Source organism: Dermacentor silvarum, chromosome 3 (genome assembly GCF_013339745.2).
Source record: "Dermacentor silvarum isolate Dsil-2018 chromosome 3, BIME_Dsil_1.4, whole genome shotgun sequence".
In the NCBI taxonomy this organism is placed as follows: Eukaryota; Metazoa; Arthropoda; class Arachnida; order Ixodida; family Ixodidae; genus Dermacentor; species Dermacentor silvarum.
The window spans coordinates 226424774-226439413 of NC_051156.1; positions in this window are offsets into that span (position 1 = coordinate 226424774).

Below are 14640 nucleotides of genomic sequence, written 5' to 3' on the forward strand. Positions count from 1 at the left end.
AGGGGGGAAGATAGAATTCACTCATACAGACCATTACATTGGTAATATACAGGTTAGCAATGCAGGGGATTAAATTAAAACTGCAAGCATATGCAGAGAATAATGGCATATTGGGAGAACTTCAGAATGGCTTCAGAATAGGTAGGCCTCTGGATGATAACTTATTTGTCCTTGCTCAGTGTATTGAAATATCCAGAGAAGAAAGAGAACCGCTATATGTGGCTTTTTTAGACATTACCGGTGCGTGTGACAACGTGAACTGCAACATACTGTGGGATATTCTGGAAGGGGAAGGCATAGGCAACGACTGTATACAGCTTTTGATGGAGATCTTGGGTAAAATAATGTAAATACCTTGGTATATGGATAAACGAAGGCAATAGATGTATGGAAACACAGGAAAAGACAACAGCAGCAAAGGGGGAGAGAAATGTGGTCATAATGAAACTGAGCGCTATGGGGATACAATAGGTACGAAGTGCTCCGGGGTTTGTGGAAAGGTGTAATGGTTCCAGGACTTACATTTGGAAATGTGGTTGCTTGCTTGAAGTGAGGGATACAATCAGGACTCGATGGCAACGAAAGCCTCCGTCAGTGGGACGCCTCACATCGGGCGCTCACGGGAATACTACAGATGAAGCTGTGCAGGGTGATATGGGCTGGACAAGTTTTGAAATGAGGGAAGCTCAGAGTAAAATTGATCATGATGAATGACTCTGAGGAACATGGAAGAAAGCAAATGGGCTGGGAGAGGGTGTTCATATATTTGGGTACAGGAAGAGCATTGATTCACAGTGGAGGAAAAGAACTAGGAAGCTTACCAGCAAGTATGCGACCGGTATGGTCAGCGACACGGCGACAAAGAACGTCAAGCGCAAAGTCAGAGAGGCTGAGAAAATCGCATGGGTGGCGGCAATAGAAAAGAAACCTGCTGTAACAACTTAAAGAGGAAAAAAACAAATCAGGAAAGAAACAGTTTATGATAATTCAAAGGGAAGCTTTTTACTTTTATTGCGAAAGCAATTATATATATGGACACTCCAAGCGGATTTCTGTCGTCGCCGTCGCCTTGAGGTTCCGTATACAGTACAACGGCGATGAAATCGTCGCCGCGTGCCGTATGCTGTATGTGCGAGTGAGAGCGCGCGAGGGTCGCGCGCTTTCTCGGGGAGCGAACGCACGGCGGAGAGCAAACGCGATTTCTTCCGTCGTGCAAAAGGCCGTGGGAGGACGGGAGGGAGGGAGGGGAGGCGACGTTTAACTGCGGCACCAAATGCGTATTTATATAGACTTCCGACGCTACTCGACGAGTGTCCCGTTCTTCTGGTCTCGTCGAAAACCTCCGAGCCGCCCCCAGATGCACCGACAATAATCACCAACGCCGCGCGCGTTCGGTGCGAACGCGGACAAAACGCCGACAGCGTCGACAACAGTTCTGCGCGTTGCTGGTGCTGCTGCATGTCCAAGTTTATGCAGCTGATAAAACTACTATCCTTACTCCGAACATGGCCGCTGGATAAAAAGAAAGCACCTTTTTTTTATTTTTTTTTTATCCAGCGGCCGTGCTCCGAAACTGCTATCCTTACTCTACTAATTTGCTATCGCGATTGATGCTTCGCATTTCGGGTGAAACTGACATTTTTCGAAACGAGATCAAGATGCCATAGAACGCGCACTTATAAAGTGACGTACAACAAGGAAGAAGAAGCATGTTCTTGCAGCGGTAAAGCTAGGGAAACGATGGAGCATGTTTTATTAGAATGTGAAGATATCTGCCCAGCGGTCGATTTAGGCTCCTCTGGCCTCCTTGAAACCCTTGGGTTCAGCGAGAACAGGGGGAAAGTAAACATGCCCTCAATAGAGATAAGTAAGGCGATATGAAGTTTGGTGGAAGAAAAATAGGGAGACAACAATGGAGGCATACAAAAACAATGTTCCCAATAGGGGTTCAGAAAGTGTGGTGCGTTTCTTTTAAAGATAGGTATAGGACATTAGGCAAAATATAAGAGCTTGGTGGCGCGCAACCCATTGCCCGGTTCCGAAGCGCACGCTCATAGCATCCATGCATCCATCCGCGGCCGCGGCGGCCGTGCGGGAAGAAAGAAAATACAGAAACCTCGCCCTTCCGCATAGTGTTCGCCGCAAGCGTTTCCCTGTAAAGATTACGGTTGCATATATAAGCTGCAGTTGCCGGGGAACGGCAACTGTGGAGTGACGTCACTACACTTTCAAATGTAAAATCCGCCTAGCAACTGATTTCATTTGTGTTGTGATAGCGCGATGGTAAAGCCACGCATAGTTAAGACTCCCGAAGAGCAGCGTGAACACGATGAGCGGCGACGGGAACAGCAGCGTCAATATGCACAACGGTGTCGTGCTCAGTCCTGTCCAAAGCAAGCCACGCAAAGAATTAGGACATCCGAAGAGCAGCGCGAATACGATGAACGACAAATGGGACAGCAACGTCAATATGCACAATGGCGTCGTGCTCAAGGCTAAGTTCAAGGCTACGTCACAGAACACCTTATGTGCTACGTCACGTTGGTCTATCGGATCAGGTGACACTTCAGCTTTGCTGGCCAACCACCTTCACAGCGGGGATGGGAGCCAAATTTTTCATCAGTATTTAATATATTTCAATTTCAACCATAGCTAGTTACCCCTATGCTTTCCTTGGCTTAATTTCCTGTTGACTTTATATGGTCGTGATTAACAAAAAAGCCGCAGTTTCGCCCGAAAGGCGAGACATATCGATTGCGATGGCAAATTATTAGACAGATCTACGAAGTAAGAATAATAGTTTTATCGGCCGTATAAACTTGTAAACATTCGCTTACTAGCTAAATTAGCAAGCACGGTGTCACGCGCGCACAAGCAAACATGAACAGATCTCACTCGATGACCGCGGAAACTCGCTGTCAAATACGCTGGCGTGAGCAAGCGCTGCAGCAGCAGCGAGCGAATTGACCTTCGTGCTGTCTCTCGCTTCAACGCGAACTAAGCGGCGAGAACACAGCGCACACTAATCTATCAGCACTCGGCGAACTCTGTCCCCTATCGCTGATCGCTTTCAAGATAGGGCCCGCTCGGCCGCGCCGTAACCCCCCCCCCCCCCCCCCCCCCGCGCGGTGCATTGCGCGTGATGGAAGACGGTGAGCTAGCTCAACTGGTAAGAGCTTCGCACGCATAATGTGAAGACGTGGGATCGTTCCCCACCTGCGGCAAGTTGTTTTTTGTCATCCACTTTCATTTCCATTAATATATCATTTCTTTAATTCACTTAGTAAGTACAAGTAATTTTCTCTATTTTGTCCTTGCATGGTGTCTATGTTTGTTGGTTTCTTATGATATGGTTAATAAAATCGGGCCCCTCGGTTCCCGTTCTTCTCGTTCATATACATACGTTATTTTTACGTTGCCGAAACAACACTAACTTCTGACAAAAGTTTTTCATTTCTAAGGAGTGCAGCCACTTAGCATACTTGCTATTTGCAATTATGCTATCATACTTGTTTTACTTTTAAAAATGATATTAAAATAAATCGTTTGCACATTCATGTATTTATATAAGGTACGTTGATGACCTAGTTGGTACATATGACTTGGAAAAACGAAACGCGCTAAACACGGGGCCAAACAAAAACTAGACACGGCACTGTCGTATGTTTTCTTGTTTGCAGCCCAGACTTGTTGCAGCCTAGGTAACAGTAGAGATAAGCGTTGTTTTCCAGCCAGCTAGATATTCTAGTGAGTGGTTCGGCCACGGGTACGTACGGGAGAGGGCGGGCACTATTTTGCAAGTCGCCTATTACTCAATCGTGCTTCCGAGACTGTGGGCATGCTATATTATTCTACATTTAAAAATACAGGAACGAACCTTTGCGCTAGAACTTCGAGAGTATCATATGAGGCAAGTTTTACTCACTTACGGTGACCTGCTGTCCGACTTGCGATCATGGTATTGTAGTCATCACGCGAGGCATATTATTATTTGATCACACTCGGGAATTAATGAGGCAGACAATCTGAAGCAGGGCTGCTTTCTGTTTAGAAGCCTTTGTCAAAATTACGGCATCCGTAGTTCGCTGTAAAATAAGGGCTATAAGCTCTGAAAGATTTGAAAGTATCGTGTCTCTTGACACCCGGCTGTTCTCGAAATTGCCGAGACGTTTAGGTAGGATGGGCTCTCAGCAGCAAACAGCATGTGCTACGACAAGTTAGGTGAACCTCGGCCGTTACTAGAACGTTTTTATAGGTTCAGTTTACAAACTTTTTTTTTTGGCGGCGTGGTCGGTCGTTGGGGTGTTGCAGAGCAACACCCCGAATAAAAAATACTGCTCCAGTCAGGTAGACTGCTCAGTGCTCCCTCCCTGATAGTGAGATATTTGGATCATCAAAACAGCTGTGCGCTTATTTAGGAATACCATCGATCCCTTAACAGCAGCCACAGTTGCGCCTGCGTAGAACACCTATATGACTAAACCACGTGCGGTAACTGCCTACACGGGGCCACACACTCTGGCGTTGCAATCGTTCAGCCACCATGGGAATAATGATGGGCAGTATACAATACATGGATTTATCTGATCTTCGTGCTTGTGGATTTAGACGTTCTTGTAACTTTGTGTACTGTACCTCATATGCCTTCATTACCTTCATTGTCGTAAATTTTCGAGCTATGTGTACTTTTCCAAGTGCAGAAGACGCTGCGAACACGCACAATCGCTACTAATTACAATGGTTCAGCCAACGCCTCAGCTTGACGAGGTTGGTAAATCGAAACGCGCCAAGCGTCTCAATACACTTGCTTGCCCGCGATAAATTCATAAGGGCCTTTTGTGTCGCGTGTCGAGGCGTTCATCCTGGAAACAGCGTATCGGCCTCAGGCCGAGGATCGTCGACTCCGTTTCTGAATGAAGACGCAAGCTACAAAGTTGTACTCCCACGTCTACCAACCGGTAACGATGGGCTGAATTCCATTTTTCTTCATGCGGACTTGAGTGGCAGACCATACCGTGCTCCTGACTTCCGAGACGCTCTGCTTGAAGTAGTGAATACTGCAGATATTATAGGTGTAGGACAGTATCAGATGAGCCATGTATGGATGGTTACCTGCGCTAGTAGTGCGGCGAAACATAAACTCGTCGCCTGTGGTGAGCTCCGTGTCAAAGGACTGAAGTGCATGGTGATAGATCCGGAGACTAAAATATCAAGCTCAAGTTCTTATGGCTTCCGCCTCACCTTGAAGCTCGACGTGTTGAAGAGGCGTTCCAGGTCAGGTGAAGTCTGTCGAGAGAGAGGTGTGGAGACGCACTGGTATGGAACAGTGGGTGACGACAAACCGGGAGGTTTCCTTGGTGCTCAAGGATACTGTCACCGTAAGATCGATACCACACATTATGTCCATTTATGGACACCAGTGCCTGGTACTTATCCCCGGCAGGCCTCCGCTGTGCCTTCGTTGCAAGCGTGTGGGACATCTCCGTCGACAATGCAGAACGCCGAGATGCTTGCAGGGCCACCGATTTGGTCACTCGGTGGACGCCTGTGTATCGACTTATGCCAATAAGCTTCGTTCTGGGCAACACAGCGCAGAAGAGCTACAACTGGACCATCTCATGGATGCTTCAGAGATAGTCGATGCCACCGGAGAAGCCACAGGCGGCATCAGGGACGAAGAACAGGAGTCTCCAGAGCCAATGCCGAGCAGCCACAGCAGCCCAAGCGAAGCTACTGGCAATAACTCGGTTTGCACACATGACCTAGAAAATCCCCCTGATGGAGACAAGGAAGAAGAGGCGATGGACAGCAGTCAAGCGAGAAAGCGTCGCTGCCGCTATCGTACCGATAGCGGACGAAGTCGGTCTGGGCTAGCTAGTGGCGGCTAGCTCGAGACGCTACCGACACGTTCCATCTGCTTGGAAACCGACTGTCTCTTGTTTCCTGGCAAGCTAACTGCGCGGTGATTTGGCTGAGTTTTGGGTGGATTTGACCTACTTATCTTAATCATCTTATATTTACCAGACTTATCTAGTGATTGAAGCAGCGCTGATGTCTAAAAACTCTCCTGGACAAGGGCCCAGCCCTTGGTCAGCCTCCATTTCTCCAGATTTGCCTTTGGAATCTTTCTTCCGCAGCGGTGTTAGCAGCATCCCTGTCGCGCTGGTGCCCTCGAGTGGTGGATTCATCCGGCTGAACAACCCACAGGCTGTCCAGGCCGAGCTCCAAGCCATGACGCGTCACTTCCAAATGATAAGCGATGTCCGACAATTTGGAAGAGGTGGGATAGTTTGTAGGTCATCAGATCCTACCTGTGTTGCAGACCTCCTGAAGTGTAACATTTTTGCATCTTTGCCGGTGAGTGCGTTTATTAATCCCCATCTAGCATGCATTAAAGGGGCGTAGACTCTCGATTGAGCCCAACTGAGACTCTGGGGAAGCTGTCTGACGCTGGTGTCATACCGTATACCGATGCAACCGACTCGTAAACGGGGAAAAAGTTGCCACTGAATCGGTTATTGCTACATTTGCTGGCATGTCCTGCCCATCTGAACTAAAAGTGTGGCCACTTATTTTTAGAGTGGATCCTCTCCCTTCCCGTCCACTTCTATGTCGGAACTGTTGGCGTTTTGGCCATAGTGCAGGAGGCTGCAAATCAAATGCACGGTGTCGCGTCTGTGGTGAGGATCATTCCCCTAATGAGTGCACAGCTGAAACCGAAACATGCTGCCTGTGTGGAGGAAACCATGCGGCTGACTATGGAAACTGCTCGGCAAAAGCTAATGAGATGCAGGTACTCGAGGTAATTGACAGGCGACGATGTTCGCTGCGAGAGGCTATTGCAGTCGTCAAGGAAAGAGCTTTTGGATACGCTGGCGTCACTGCGAGGCAATCGACTTTAAATGAAGACAACTTGTCTAAACTCATTGAGTCAGCAGTAGAAAAAGCAATGACAAAGGCTATGCAACATATTGTTCAAACTGTTACAGAATGCATTTCCCAAGTGTTTACCGCTCAGATGACACAGCTGTTACAAACAGCCGCAACACCAATCTCCAAATCGCTTGCTTGTGCTGCAGAACAGGCAGCCAGTTCAGTCCTAGCGCCGAATACCAGGTCGGACCCAAAGTTTGTTGGATCCGATCCTTGTTCTTCGCGTCAGACAGACTCACAGGGTGACATGGAAACAGGTCATGATACCAGGCCGCATAAGCGAACTGGTTCTCCAGTAACAGCGTCTTGACCATATACCAAAAACAAAAAGGGTAATCCTATTTCTCATTCTGGCATCCAAGAAAGTACATTGCGACGGTAGTCGCTGAAGTAATTATATCGATTAGATCATCACCATAGCTTCTTTTTAAAAGTGCTACAGTGGAACTGTCGTTCCTTGATTTCTGCTTCAATAGACTTAAATTGCTTAACACCACATCTTAACCCTGACGTCATAATTATACAAGAAACCTGGCTTACTCCTGAGAAAAATTTTAATTTTAAAGATTTTCGACCTTTTCGATTAGATCGCCTTTCACTAGGAGGTGGTTTAATGATTTTGTTGTCATCTAAATTCTGTCATAAGGCGAAAATAGCTTTCAAGTTAATGTCTCCGGAATGTGACATTTTGGCAGTACACCTTAGCATACCAGGCTACCGTACTTTTTCGATTATAGATGCTTATTTCCCTACGGGCGTACACAGTACACCAATTGGATAGTGCGCTTGCTAGCTGCAAAAATCAAGTCATCCTTACTGGTGACTTCAACTCGCATCACGTATCATGGGGTTACAGAACAGATGCATGTTGGACGCGTATATGGGACTGGAGTCACTGGACCACAGATAAAAATCTTTCATGCCTAAATATGAGACGACCCACATTTGTCCGTGGTCAATCTCGCTCAGTGTTAGATTTGAAGTTTTCTAGCACATGTATTGCCGTGACATCTTGGACTACGATTGATTTCTGTACAAACAGTGATCATCTCCCGGTATACTTCGAAATTGCATGCCCATTAACATCAGTTGAACGACAAGACAGAATATTTGTTAATTGCAAAAAAATTAAAGACTGTTTACGCTCTTCCATTGCGTCATTAACTAATACTAATGACGAAGAAATTGGCTTGAAAATTTGTTCAGCATTACAGATGTCCCGACAAAAGTCTGAATTCGTAATTCAGACAGCTAAACGTACATCATCTAGTCCCTGGTGGAACAATGAGTGCACACGAGTTTATCGCAGAAGAAAAGCTGCTTGGAAAAAACTTCTACATAATCAGAGCCCACAAAATTGGAAAGATTATAAATTTATTTCGGCAACCTTCAAACGTACTGTCAAACACGCAAAAGATTAGCACGATAAAAAACATTTTGATTATCTATCTGAATCCAAAAACAAACGTGCTTTATTTTATTTCCTTCGTTCTAGAAACAGACTACCACTGAGCGTTAATGTAGACTCAATCGTCTATACCGCACAGGAAATGCAGGAGTCCTTGACATATTGGCTAAAGGATTGGACAGCTGGTTCACAACGCGCCTTCAAAATTCTGTTTTTACTCCTACATTCTCGGACTACTAAGAGATATCCTATTCGGAAGCAGCACAGGTCATGTTACGGTTACCAACTACAGCGCCTGGCCCGGACGGAATAACAAATGCAATGTTAAAAAATTTCTTCCAAGAAGCCCTACGTGAGCTTCTGAAGTTGCTAAATTACTCTATTAGCAATGCATGGATTCCACATGAATGGAAGATCGCCAAAATTATTCCGTTACTTAAATAGCAAGGGGCAGGGTATACTATCGACAACATCAGACCAATTGCGTTGACATCAAATATAGCAAAACTTATTGAAAGAGTGCTTCACGGGTATGTAATAAAGTGTATTGACGAAAATCAATTGTTGAGTCCTTGTCAAATTGGATTTAGATCTAGCTATTCAATATGGCACGCGCATGTAGACCTTGAAAGTCGCATTAACATCGCCAGACAGAAAAAAACAATATGCGGCGTTAGTTACCTTAGATATATGTAAAGCCTATGACAGCATTGAACATACAATTTTAACAAATCGGTTACAGCGCCATGGCTTTCCAGGTTATATTGTAGCATGGGTGCATGAATTTTTGAAAGACAGGGAATTCTTTTGTTTTTGAAGCGGCTATTCATCTGGTAAACACAAGCAAACAAGAGGTGGGCCTCAGGGATCGGTACTTTCACCAATATTATTTAATATTTTACTGAGCAGAATCCCCGTTCACCCAGGTGTCAGTACCTACGTTTATGCTGACGACATTGCCTTTTTTGGTATGGCTAGTGACCTATACTCCCTTTACGAAATTTTGCAGTCGTATCTAAGGAAACTGGAAGGCTGGCTGGATAGCTTACACTTAAACCTGAATGCTAATAAGTGTGATGTCCTTGTTTTTCCCGTTAAAGACCCAGTATACATATCGCTTAACTATCATATCGAAGATATCCCACAAGTAGAGTCACTGAAGTACCTTGGGGCTATCTATAACGGAAATCTTAACTGACGGCCGCATATTGAATATCTTGCAACAAAAGGAGCTCGCACAATGGGCATTTTGCGCAAGTTAAGCAATCGAAGAACAGGTATGCGAAGAAAATCCCTTTTGATGGTATATAAAATGTACGTTCGTCCGGTTTTAGAATTTGGCTGTGTTTTATTCTCAGGTGTTCCATCATACGAGCTTCGACCGCTAGTTTTATTAGAGCGAGGGGCGCTACGTCTGTGCTTAGGCCTTCCAAAATACGTTGCAAATGCCGTATTATATCTGGAAGCGAGAATCCCACCTATTCTATGCCGATTTCACCTTCTGACCGTTCAGACTTTCTTACGACTATATGAATCACCATTAATCCGTCCTCAAATAATTTTCATCTCCGATCCACAATTATTTTTTTTCCCGTTCATTGGCCCAGGTTTCATACACCACAGATTATATTTGTGCAAAAATTACTTGAACCACTAAATGTGCAAATTCGCGATGTGCTTCCTAACAATACGCATTCAAATTACCTGGAGATCAGGTTCGAAGACATTTTCCCAAACCACGCAAAACTACTACCTTACAGCATCTTAAACGCCATGTTACAAGACCACCTAAGCTCCATAGGGACAAATATTATCATTGCAACAGATGCATCACAGAGTGAGGAAAAGACTGGCATTGGGATATTTTGTCCTGCACTCGACTGGCATTTTTCTTTAAGATTGCCCGATTTTGTGCCTATTTTTCTGGCCGAGTTTTTAGCAGTAATCCTAGCTTTACGTAAATTAGACCAAACGACTACAACAGCTGCTATCCTTACTGACTCCCTTTCTGTATGCTCTTCCCTTACCGCCACTAATGATTCACCTATGCTAAAACTATTTTACTTGCTAGTTCCTGCCCATGTGCAATGTGTTCATTTGATTTGAGTACCTGGTCACAAAGGGTTGTTTTTTAATGAAACTGCTGATTCACTGGCGAAGGTTTTCACTTTCCGGCCCTGTTCTTCCTATTCTACCAGTGACAGCACACATCACGGCGGCTAGATTTCGGATGCGATCAATTAGAAAAGCCTTATCAAACCCAGTTCTGACTTCTTCTCCAGATTATAAGCACCTGACATTTCTCTGGCGTAGCGAATCCTGTAACACAAAGATGCTTGAGGTCTCTCTCACCAAATTACGTTGCCGTATTCCCTCCCTAAATTTCTACTTACACAGGTTGGGTTTGGTTCCCTCCCCCCTCTGCTCGTTTTGTAATGAGGAAGAGACGATACACCACTTCCTTCTATCTTGTCGCCGCTTTACTGCGGCAAGAAAACGATTGTTGGAAATACTTTTTCGAAGGGTTGGCCTGGACTTAACAGAACCTAATATTCTTTCGTTCGAGGCGTCCACTTTGGGATTCAGCCACAGGGATGCTTGCTTCGCCGTCCAAACGTTCCTTACAGAATCCAAACGAATACCCTGCTAACTTCTATCCTTTTTTGTACTTCTAAATTAATTATTACTCATTCGATATGACTTTCCTGATTTACTTTAACATATAACTCTACGCTGTTTAATACTAATTCCATAGATATTCGGAAATGTATCCTACATATTAATGTGGTATAATCCACCCATTTCTTGGCCAATCCCCCACCGTGGGTAGGAGTCACATGCGTGATAGGCTATACAACAACAACAACAACAAGCGTCGAATGCAGAGTCCTCCCTCGGGTGTGGTCAAGTATCGGGCGGCGGTTTTCTACTGTTCGTTTAACGTCTCGGTGGTTCTTTTGATTTATTTATTGTTTTTTTCTTCACCTTTCGGTTTATTGTGTCGCGAGTGTAAGCAAGTCAGACTAACCTGATGTCTCTTTCTTCCTCTGGTCAAGGGCATTCCCCTTGGCTAGCTTCTATCCCTCCCCGAGAGTGGCCGATAGACTCATTTTTACGCAGTGGCAACAAACGTGCCCCTGTGGCTATTGCGCCTACAAATGGGGATCGATACAAATGAAGAATCCGAAAGCGATTCAGGTGGATCTTCGAAAGGCCTCCTCTCAGTTTCAAAAGAAAACCGAGGTCCGCCAGTTTGGTCGCGGTGGTATTCTTTGCTGTTCATCGGACCAGGAGTGCGTTCGAGACCTTTTAAACTGTTCTGAATTTGCATCGAATCTGGTGAGCCCGTTTATTCCACCACACCTTGCATGCTCGAAAGGCTTAGTTCGGGGGGTCGACGCGAGCGTGGACCCCTCAGAAGTACTAGACTTGTTTTCAGTTGCTGGAGCTGTATCCGTATACCGGTGCAGCCGAATTATTGAGAACAAGAAGTCACCTACGGAGTCGGTGATTGTTACGTTCGCGGGAACAGTTCGTCCAACTGAAATCAAGGCATGGCCTCTGATATACAGAGTAGAGCCACTTTCCCCAAGACCACTACAGTGCTTGAAATGTTGGCGCTACGGACACACAATAAAAGGATGCAGGTCGGTTACTCGATGCCGCCTATGTGGAGAGAATCACGACAGCACAGAATGTAAGTCTTGGGAAGAAAGCTGTTGCCTATGTAATGAAGCACACCCTGCAGACTATTCGAACTGTTCTGCGAAGGAACGAGAATTAAGAATACTAGAAGTCATGGAGGAAGGAAACCCGAGGAGAGGCCCTGGCCAGCACGAGCGTATTGGAGAAGGTGTGGCGGAAGTCTCGTGCTGTTTTTCGCAAAGGAGCACTGGTACGGGTACCCCAAATGTCAACGTTGCCATGACAACGGTGCTCCTGAAGCTTCGCTGCTGCTCTCGGTCTCTGGAAAGTGAGATAAGATTTTTCCGCCGGTGTCTTTCCCGCAGCCCCTTTTGTTCGCGAGAAAAGCTGACTTTGGGGTTTGGTGTGTAAGCTTGAAAGTTGTGTTTTGGGTCTGTGAGTGTGAGTGTCGGCCAGCAATAGATACACTCAAGCAATCACGGCGCGGGTCTTCGTTGTCTTCTTCAACGTGCCACGGAAAAACACAGGAGCGCGTCTGCTTCACTAAAACTGCTACAGAAGTTTTGTAGGCTTTGTTTTGACGCGCGTCAGCAGCACACACTTCCGGCGGCTCGTAACAATGCAAGTTCAAAGTTCGCGCCCATCTGCTCCGGCGAGCTGCAGAACCCCTGATTGGAGGCGCAAGGAGAGGTGGCACACCAACATGGCTGCACTTCCGGCTTCAAAAACGTGACGTCAGGGCCTCTCCTGTTTTGTTTCCTTCCTCCATGCTAGAAGTGGTGGAACGCAGGCGATGCTCACGTAGGGAAGCAGTTACAGAGGTTCAGGGAAGATCCCTGCAGGGCTACGCAGGCGTAACAGCTCGTCACACTGCTAGTATAGATGTTTCTCTATCCAAGGCCATAGCAGAGGCAGTAGAGAAAGCTATGGAAAAGGCTATGGAACGACTTGCAACAACTCTTTTATTGCGATAGAAATTATATGGACACTTCAACCGGATTTCTGCCGTCGGCGTCGCCGTCGCCGTCGCCGTGAGGTTCCGTATAGATACAATCTTCGCCGCGCGCCGTATGCCCCAGCGGAAGCGTGCGGGGACGCGCGCTATCACGGAGAGCGAACGCACTCAATCTCCCACGCGCAAGCAAGGAAGCGGAAAGCCAGCGCCGGAGGGAGCAGGGGGGGGGGGGGGGGGGGAAGGGGGCACTTCTACGCTGCCAACAACCGCGCTCGTCGTTCGTTCTACCGCACCGTCTTTGACAGTCGTTGGCTGCAGTCATTCAGTGTGATCTATTCATGTTTGTTTGTGCGCGCTCACACCACGCTTGTTCATTCAGTTAGTAATAGTCGGGCCACATTTTCCAACGCACGCTACACATGCAATGCTGCCCAGATCGGCAGTGCAGCACTACAGGTGTGTCCCTTCGCACGAGCTGCACACGGTAAGCGCTTCTCATCAACACCACCGTTTCACACGCGCCTTCTCGTGGTCATCGAGTCTCTCGTCATGTCGGTCTACTTACGCCGCAGCACACCTGCTTACTTAATCAGCTCATGTTTACTACAATTCATATTGCTACCAAGGCCGCTCACCTTACTTCGTATGACATTGCTGTGTTGCTATCGCATTCATTGATTCGCCCTTAGGGCGAAACTGTGACATTTTTTGCGTCCTTGGCACTGACTCCCCTTGCGCAGGACCTTCTACTCATATAGAACGAACGGAACCGGCACCCCTAACGGAAGATTTTGAAGACTACCAGGATGTAGACATGGAACACAAAAGTCTAAAACGCACACGATCTCCTCCCCACAAGATTTCTTCAAAGCCAAAAATTCAAAAATATGAAAAAAGTGAACCTCTCCAAGAAGGACTTCTTGAAAGAGAGTATTTTGGATCAGGCGGTTGCCGATACCGTTCTATCTTCACCATAGGCTCTCTAAAAATATTACAGTGGAATTTTCGTTCAATTGTTTCTGCTACTACAGATCTATCGTATATTTCTTCTCAATTTTCCCCAGACAGAATTATTTTGCAAGAAACCTGGCTTTCAAATGGTCGAAAATATTCCCTAAAATATTATCGACTGTTTCGTTTGGATCGGCCTGCCAGAGGTGGTGGCGTTGCTTTCTTGGTTTCAACTAAATTTAGTCACAAACCAACGATATCGTATCAAAGAATGTCTACCGAATGTGAAATTTTAGCATTAGACATTTCACTCCCAGACTGCTCCCCTTTTATCTTAGTTAATTTATATATATTTCATAGCCTAATAAATGTTTTCACCACGACTGTCTTACAGCGAAGATGTATATGTCTAAGCGAAACCAAAATCCGTCCGCCCGATGTGCGCAGAAATTATCATCATCAGCAAGGGCTCGTCGTCCGTTGCCGCTCCTCATTCCAGCGTAGAATTTCACTTCTGGCGTCGTAATGGAGAGGCTGCGTTTACGGGGGTATGCGCCATCGATTATTAAGGGGGTATGAGCCATTCATTGTTTTACCATTACGGACATATTTAATGTTGAAGCAATTTATGTTTGAAGAATCGCAACAACGGCGGACTGCGGGCAGTGACGTCGTTCTCTCAGTCGCAGCCGAACGCGTGCGTAACCTCATTGAGAAAGACGTAACCAATAATTGACAAATACTTTAA